This window comes from Octopus sinensis, linkage group LG14, assembly GCF_006345805.1.
Source record: "Octopus sinensis linkage group LG14, ASM634580v1, whole genome shotgun sequence".
Taxonomy (NCBI): Eukaryota; Metazoa; Mollusca; class Cephalopoda; order Octopoda; family Octopodidae; genus Octopus; species Octopus sinensis.
The window spans coordinates 5203797-5211518 of NC_043010.1; the positions used below are offsets into that span (position 1 = coordinate 5203797).

The 7722-nt window shown below is 37.4% G+C and overlaps 1 protein-coding gene across 5 annotated transcripts in view; it reads right to left on the reverse strand.

Annotated features, from left to right (window-relative positions):
• Positions 1-7722, reverse strand: part of LOC115219539 (protocadherin-18-like) — a 254770-nt gene that overhangs the window by 89713 nt on the left and 157335 nt on the right. The window lies entirely within an intron of this gene.

A 7722-nucleotide genomic window follows, 5' to 3' on the forward strand; every position in this document is an offset into this window, starting at 1 on the left:
TCCCCCTAGCATTGCTTGTATGTTTACGTCCCCGTCACTTAGCGGTTCGGCAAAAGAGACCAATAGAATAAGTACTGGGCTTACAAAGAATAAGTCTCGGGGTCGATTTGCTCGACTAAAGGTGGTGCTCCAGCATGGCCACAGTCAAATGACTGAAACAAGTAAAAGAGTAAAAAGAGTAAGAGAGTAAGAGTAAAATGCTACATCTTTAATAATTTGAAAACAGTGTATATATGCACACACACACGGACACACACACACAGACACACACACACACATGCTTTATTTGCATCTACCAAATCCTCTGTCGAAGCTTTGGTTGACCTAAGACTATAGCAGAAGACACTTGCCCAAGGTGCTGTGCAGTGGGACTGAACCTGAAACCATGCAGTTGGTAGGTTTCAGCTGTAGGACTGAAGCCATAGTGTAGCTCTACTTTAGTTTATTTTCTTTCAGTTTTGTTGTCACTTCATGGCTGGAAGTTGGTCTGTGATTGAGTCGGTAGCAACTGGTCTTCCCTGATTGCATCCTAGAATGGCTGACAAATCTGGTATTATTGTTAGGTGCTTAGTCAATTGTTTTTTTTCTTTTCTTTTTTTGTTTAATGTTTCAGGAGAGGTCCCTTTTATCCGTGCCGGTGGCACGTAAAAAGCACCATCCATCCGTGGCCGTTTGCCAGCTCCATCTGGCACCTGTACGGGTGGCACGTAAAAAGCACCCACTACACTCACGGAGTGGTTGGCGTTAGGAAGGGCATCCAGCCGTAGAAACACTGCCAGATCAGACTGGGCCTGATGCAGCCTTCTGGCTTCACAGACCCCAGTTGAACCGTCCAACCCATGCTAGCATGGAAAACGGACGCTAAATGATGATGATGATGATGATTACTTTAGGCAAGCAGTTGAACAGTTGAGGAGCTCTAAATATCAAACTCATACAATAAAGTGTTTTTGTTCATGATTTCGAAGGTGGTATATCTGGAAGCTGGCAGCATCTAACAGCTCAATCATTAAAATTCTTTCTAATGCTGAAGTTTGAAACAGGATTTTCCATACGCATGTGATAGTATATCCCTCTCTTCGGAATTCAAGATAGTAGAGATACAAAGCTTTCAAATATTCTCAGGAGATAAGGTATTTTACTGATAAACATTATTTGTAACCCTTTAATTTCTTCTATGAGACTGAATGAGTTAGAAGACCAAAGCTGTGAGCAGTAATCTAATCTGCTCAGAACTCAGGCTTTCCATAGAGTTAACCTAACTATTTGTTCTCTTGTCATGAAGATTTGTAGAATCCATCCTATGATATTTAGAGGACAGTTTGGTGATGTGGCTGATGAAAGTTGTATAATTTGACATGATTACTCCTAAGTCCTGTATGTTATTAGCACTGTAAATTATTCTGGTGTCAAATATTGTGATTTCTGTGTATTCCCTCTGTAATGAAGAACCTGAAATTTTCATGTATCAAATTTCATATTGTTTTAATACACCCATTTATAAATGAGATTTAGCTCATCTCGGAGTGTATCAGTATCTTCTGGAGTTTGGATAGCCATGGATATTCATGGATATTCTTGCATTATTGCTGTAACTCGATAGTTTGGCTGTATGCACTTGTGATAGGTCAATGATAAATAATTATAGTCCTAGAATTGTTCTCTGATACATACTACTTTTTACAGGTGACTTTGCAAAGAGAAAACCATTTCCAGCATCAGAATGGCTCCTACCAAGTAGGAAGTCAAAGAGCCTTTCTTTGAATGTTCCTGTGATTCTTAGACTCCTTAACTTATGACAGATGATTCCATGAGCAAAATCAAAATATATACAGTGAATGTCCTTTCTCTCAGGAGATTATTAAGAATAGTGCTATGGTACTGTACTAATTGTGAAAGGCAACTTCATCCAGTCCCAAAACTATGCTGTATGTCATCAACGAGGTTGTTTTCTACAAGGTATGTAACAATTCTATTTCAGACAATGTGTCTGATAATTTTAGATGTGTGAGATGTGAGAGAAGCAGGTCTATAATTTTTAGCTTCAGCCCTGCTACCTTCCTCTGTGTATAGGTGTTACTATTCTGTCTTTCAATAGTTCTAGGAATTTGTTGGTATCTAGCAACTTTTGAAATAGTATTTTTAATGGTTTCACAAGGCTGTTTTTGTATATTTTTAGCAGCATGGTCTTGATGCTAAGTTTGAATCTAGGTCATTAGCTGTAAGTTGAGTTCTGGGGATCAAAGAATTCATTTGGCTCCTATATCATTTGTTAACTCTAGGTTGGGAAAAGACACTGTCATAAGGTCAACTTAAGAATGTGCATATTTGTGATGGGTCATTAGTATATGATCCCTTTTGATCCATTAGAGAGCCAATCTGGTTATGCATAGGTGATTTTTGTTTAGCAAAGTGGAAATAGAACTTAAAAATAGACTTTGTATTTTACACTACTCATTGTTCTCTTAGCAAAGTTTCTTTTTCATGAGACAGTTTTAAGTTCAGTTCAATGTTCTTTTTCTTTTTCTCAATCTCAACTGTTGAGAGAGTTTTTTTTTTTTAGTTGTTTTGTTGGTTTGGTTCTGTTACACATTAGTATCCATCTATTACACAGAATTAGGCATGTTTATATGGGACATGCTTTCGACAGATCCTGATTAACGCATCATAGAGAAACTTCATTCCCTTGTTGACATTAGGATTGCCATTATGCTGGGACCAGTTTGTTTCAAGGATTTCAGTTTGGACTTCCTTCAACTTGGCCTTCCTAAAATTCAAGTTCATGGGGTGTGTGTCATGTTTGATGCTATTTGTGTGTGTTGCCCTCTTTGAACCGTATAATTTTGTGGTCAGAAATAATTATGGCGATGATCTGACCATCGTGAATGAAGTCTGTATTAGTGGTAAAGATTAGATCAAGTATGTTATCTCCCCTAGTTGGATGGATAATGACTTGTTGCATGAGGAAGTTTTTAGTGGTAGCGAGAAGAGTATTCATATCTCTCCTTTTCAGTTGTTTAATTCCAGGTTGAATAACCCTCAGGTTAGCTGAGACCAGAAAAACTGAAGTCCTCTGCTAAATGTACAGTGGGCTTGCTGCGTTTGTGGTTTGACTTATGAGTGGCAAAGCATCTTTAAAGTGATCTCCATGGTTAGTTGCATCAGAAAAACAGTAGGTAATGCTTATGATCAAATTGAGGTCAATCACATGCATTATTAGTGTATCACACATTGCACTGGAGTGGGAGAGGAGGACATTTGTTGCCAGGCTTTTTTGGATGAAGATTACTATTTCTCCTTGTTTCCATATTCTGTAGTGCATAACCTGACATATGTACTTCCACATCCAATATGTCTGGGGTCAGGTGCATTTCACATAATGCTGTCCTTTCTCACTGTATAAGTTCTCTCTCACTGTGCAAGGTCTCTAAGATATGACACTGTGTTCGATTTGTGAAGTGTGAAAGACTGTGTACATTGGCATTATTATTGAATTGAGTTTGTGGGTTAATGACAACAATGGTGTGGCTGTGCACTGGGGTAATAACAGTGGTTGGTGTTGCATGAGTGCGTAATTTCTTTTGCCAGATTCACCATGGCTAAAAAAGAATTTCCTTGTTTGGGGAAGGGTTGTTGTCTGGAGTTGGTATGGTTGCATTGTTGAATATCGTTATAGTTATATGGTTTGCAGCTGTGATTTTATTATTGTACCGAATAGATATCTCAGTGACTTTTGGGCTTTGATGACAGCCTGGACTAACACTGCCACTGTAAGGGATGTTTCTACTGTGGATTTGGTGGTGGTGGTTTGGTGTCATGCTTTTACTAGTGCATCGAGTCCTTGGAAGATGAGTGAAGGGACAATCACACATCAGATATAATCTTTTGTGTTGGGAATAGCAACAGATTTTAGGATTCAGGGCTACATGTGTAGAAGTTATTAATCGTGATTTAATATGAAGTAGTGGTGTTGTTGTTATAAATTGTGTGGTTTGGCATTGGCTAATATTGCTTGAATGAATTATGCATCTTGTCCCAGGTAAATGGGTGAAGCTGCAGCCGTCACTGCGTATGCATAAACTCTTGCATTGAGAATAGTGGCATATTTTGGGGTTTTGTGTGTTCATAATTTTACTTTATTTACAGTTGCAGGTTAATCATGGAGCTGTCAGGTATACATTCAGATTGAAATGGACAGTGGGGTGAGGAAGAAAGGAGTGGTTCTTCACTATTTGGAGGAGTAGTAGAGAGGCAATGGTAGTGGCGAGCTGGCAGAATCGTTAGCACGTCGGGCGAAATGCTTAGCGGTATTTCGGCTGCCGTAACGTTGTGAGTTCAAATTCCGCCGAGGTCGACTTTGCCTTTCATCCTTTCGGGGTCGATAAATTAAGTACCAGTTACACACTGGGGGTCAATGTAATCGACTTAATACCTATGTTTGTCCCCCTCTATGTTTAGCCCCTTGTGGGTAATAAAGAAATAGGTAGTAGCAGTAGAATAGGATGACAAGGGCGATGATGGATTTCTTGTGTTATTCTGAGAAACATTTGAGTGGTCTGACTGTGGAGAAGAGCAAGAGACTTTGTTGTTTAGTTGGTCATCAATTGTTTTAGTATTGAAGAGTGACTTCCAGCTATTGTTTAGTTGTGGTAAGGATAGTAGCAATAGAACATGATGACAATGATGATGATGGGTCACTGGTGGTATTTCAAGGAAATAAAGAAGTTGACAGGTAAATTGTAAAGGGCTCTTTACTGTAGAGTTTAGTATTAATGGTTCATAAATTGTGCTAGCATTGAGGAGTGACTGTGGTTGTTGTTGTTTTGTTGTTGTTATATTTTTGTCTCATATTTATATAATTTAATTTTTGAATGTTGAGGATGCTTTAGTTCAGTAATATATCATTCTATGGATTTTGAGAGTGTTTTTGTTTTATTTATCTTAGTTCTTTGTTTTTATTTTGTAAGCCTGGGAAATGTAAGTATGTGGTACAATATTGAATTTTGCACTAAAAAAAAAATTTTAGGTGTGCAAGTGCATCCCTGCACCTTCTTGTTCCTGGGCCCTTCTATATCTATGTGTGTGTGTGTGTTAGTACGTTTATCAGTTTGTGTTGCACGATTCCTGATGTGAAACTGTGTTGAAACAGATATTGTTGTATTTCAGGATGGCCATTTTTCTTTTTTTTCTTTTTGCCAAATAAACACACACACCATATATTCATTCTGCATTGATTTATTACTGTTCTTATTCTAACTAATGTCCATTGTCCAGAAATCTTTCGTCACAGATCTGTGACCTCTTAAGCAACACTTTCTGTCCTCGTGTGTGCTCCTACTCCTCTTAGTCCATTCTGTTTAGAAGAACAGAATAGACTTAGAGGAGCAAGAGCACACACGAGAATAGACAGTGTTGCTTAAGAGGTCACAGATGTGTGACGAAAGATTTCCAGACAATGGACATGAATTAGAATAAGAACAGTAATAAACGATTAAAGAAGGAATATATGGTGTGTGTGTGTTTATTGGCAAATAAAAAAAAAAGAATGACCTGTACAACAATATCTGTTTCAATACAGTTTCACATCAGGAATCTTGCAACACGCATTCATAAATGTATATATATATATATATATGTATGTATGTATACTGATCATCATCATCATATCATCATCATCATCATAATCTTCATATCATCATCATTATCATCACCATCATCATCATCATCATCATCATCATCATCATCATCATCATCAACATCATCATTCTTAAATGTCCATTTTCCATGCTGGCATGGATTTTATGGCTGGATGCCCTTCTTAACACCAACCAGTTTATACTCATACGCACACACACACATATTTATATTCTTTTATTCTTTTACTTGTTTCAGTCATTTTGATTGCTGCCATGCTGGAGCACCACCTTAAAGGGTATTTTGTAGAAGCATTTGACTCTAGGACTTATTTTTTGTAAGTCTAGTACTTAGGCTATCAGTCTCTTTTGCCAACCATTAAGTTACAGGTATGTAAACATACCAGCATTAGTTGTCAAGCAAGGGTGAGGGAACATGCAGATACAAAGACACACACATAAATATATACATATAATATATATATGACAGGCTTCTTTCAGTTTCCATCTGCCAAATCCACTCACAAGGCTTATATATATATATATATATATGTATTCATCAAAACCCAGGAGATAGACATATATCTACTAGGTACAATAATAAAATCACAGCTGCAAACCATATAACTATAACCTTATTCAACAGTGCAACCATACAATATATATATATATATAGTGAGGGCGCGTGGCTTAGTGGTTAGGGCATTCGGCTCATGATCGTAAGGTTGTGAGTTCGATTCCCGGCAACGCGTTGTGTCCTTGAGCAAGACACTTTGTTTCACGTTGCTCCAGTCCACTCAGCTGGCAAAAATGAGTTGTACTTGTATTTCAAAGGGTCAGCCTTGTCACTCTCTGTGTCACGCTGATTATCCCCGAGAACTACGTTAAGGGTACACGTGTCTGTGGAATGCTCAGCCATTTGCACGTTAATTTCACGAGCAAGCTGTTCCGTTGATCGTATCAGCTGGGACCCTCGTCGTCGTAACCGGCGGAGTCTTTAAATATATATATATATATATATGTGTGTGTGTGTGTGTATGTATGTATGTATGTATGTATGTATGTATTTATTTATTTTTAATGTATGTACACACACACACAAACATACACATTTTCATATATTGCTATTTTGTGACTGTATATTCATATATATATATAAAATCAACATGTCATAAGGAGAAAACAGTGTGTTAAAGACTTTTACAGAAGGTGACAGTCACCTTTTACCCCGTGTGTATGTATCTGTTTGTATGTTTTAGGTAATAGAAAAATTATCTACCAACATCATCATAATGATCATGAAGCTAATAAGAGAGGCTTTTACATAGTCATTCAAATTGGGAGAAATAACCAGAAAATCTCTCTCAAAAATAAAAAAAAAAGAAAGAAATCAGTCATCAATTTTAAAAAAATTGAAAGCCATTCAGTAACATAGTTCTATATACACTGCATCTGAAAATAACTTGGGTTGGTCAGAATATGCCTTTGGACCTTAGGTATGTCCCCTTGGTCAGGGATACCTGTGGCTAAACAATAGTAGCAATAAGCAGTAGCAGCATCAATAGCAACATCATGTCATGTATCATGGTAATGAATAGTGCCAGCATCAGTCACAACAATAACAGAGTTAATAACAACAACAAAAGTAAACAAAAAATTCCTCAGACAAATGAAAGCAGATAAAACAAACCATAATAACTACAGATAAAACTGTAACAAAACTCAATGAGTAGTAGTAAGTAGTAGTGGTGGTAGTAGTAGTAGTAGTAGTAGTAGTAGTAGTAGTAAGAGCCAAAGCAAGTCTATTAACAACTAGAAAATTATGGTCAACAACAGTTAGGCTAAATCTTTGATGGAAATAACAGGAAAAAAAAAATAATAATAATAATAATAAAACATACCACCTGTGAACTTATCATTTATACACCCTGCCGCCTTGATTCCTCCACCAAGCACAACCATCACCACCACCACCATCATATGGAGACCAGCACAAAGATACACCACTAACCCCCCACCCCCACCCCACCCTGACCCATTCCATCAAAGTTAAACATGTGGAATAGATTGATAAATTCATTAATGAAAA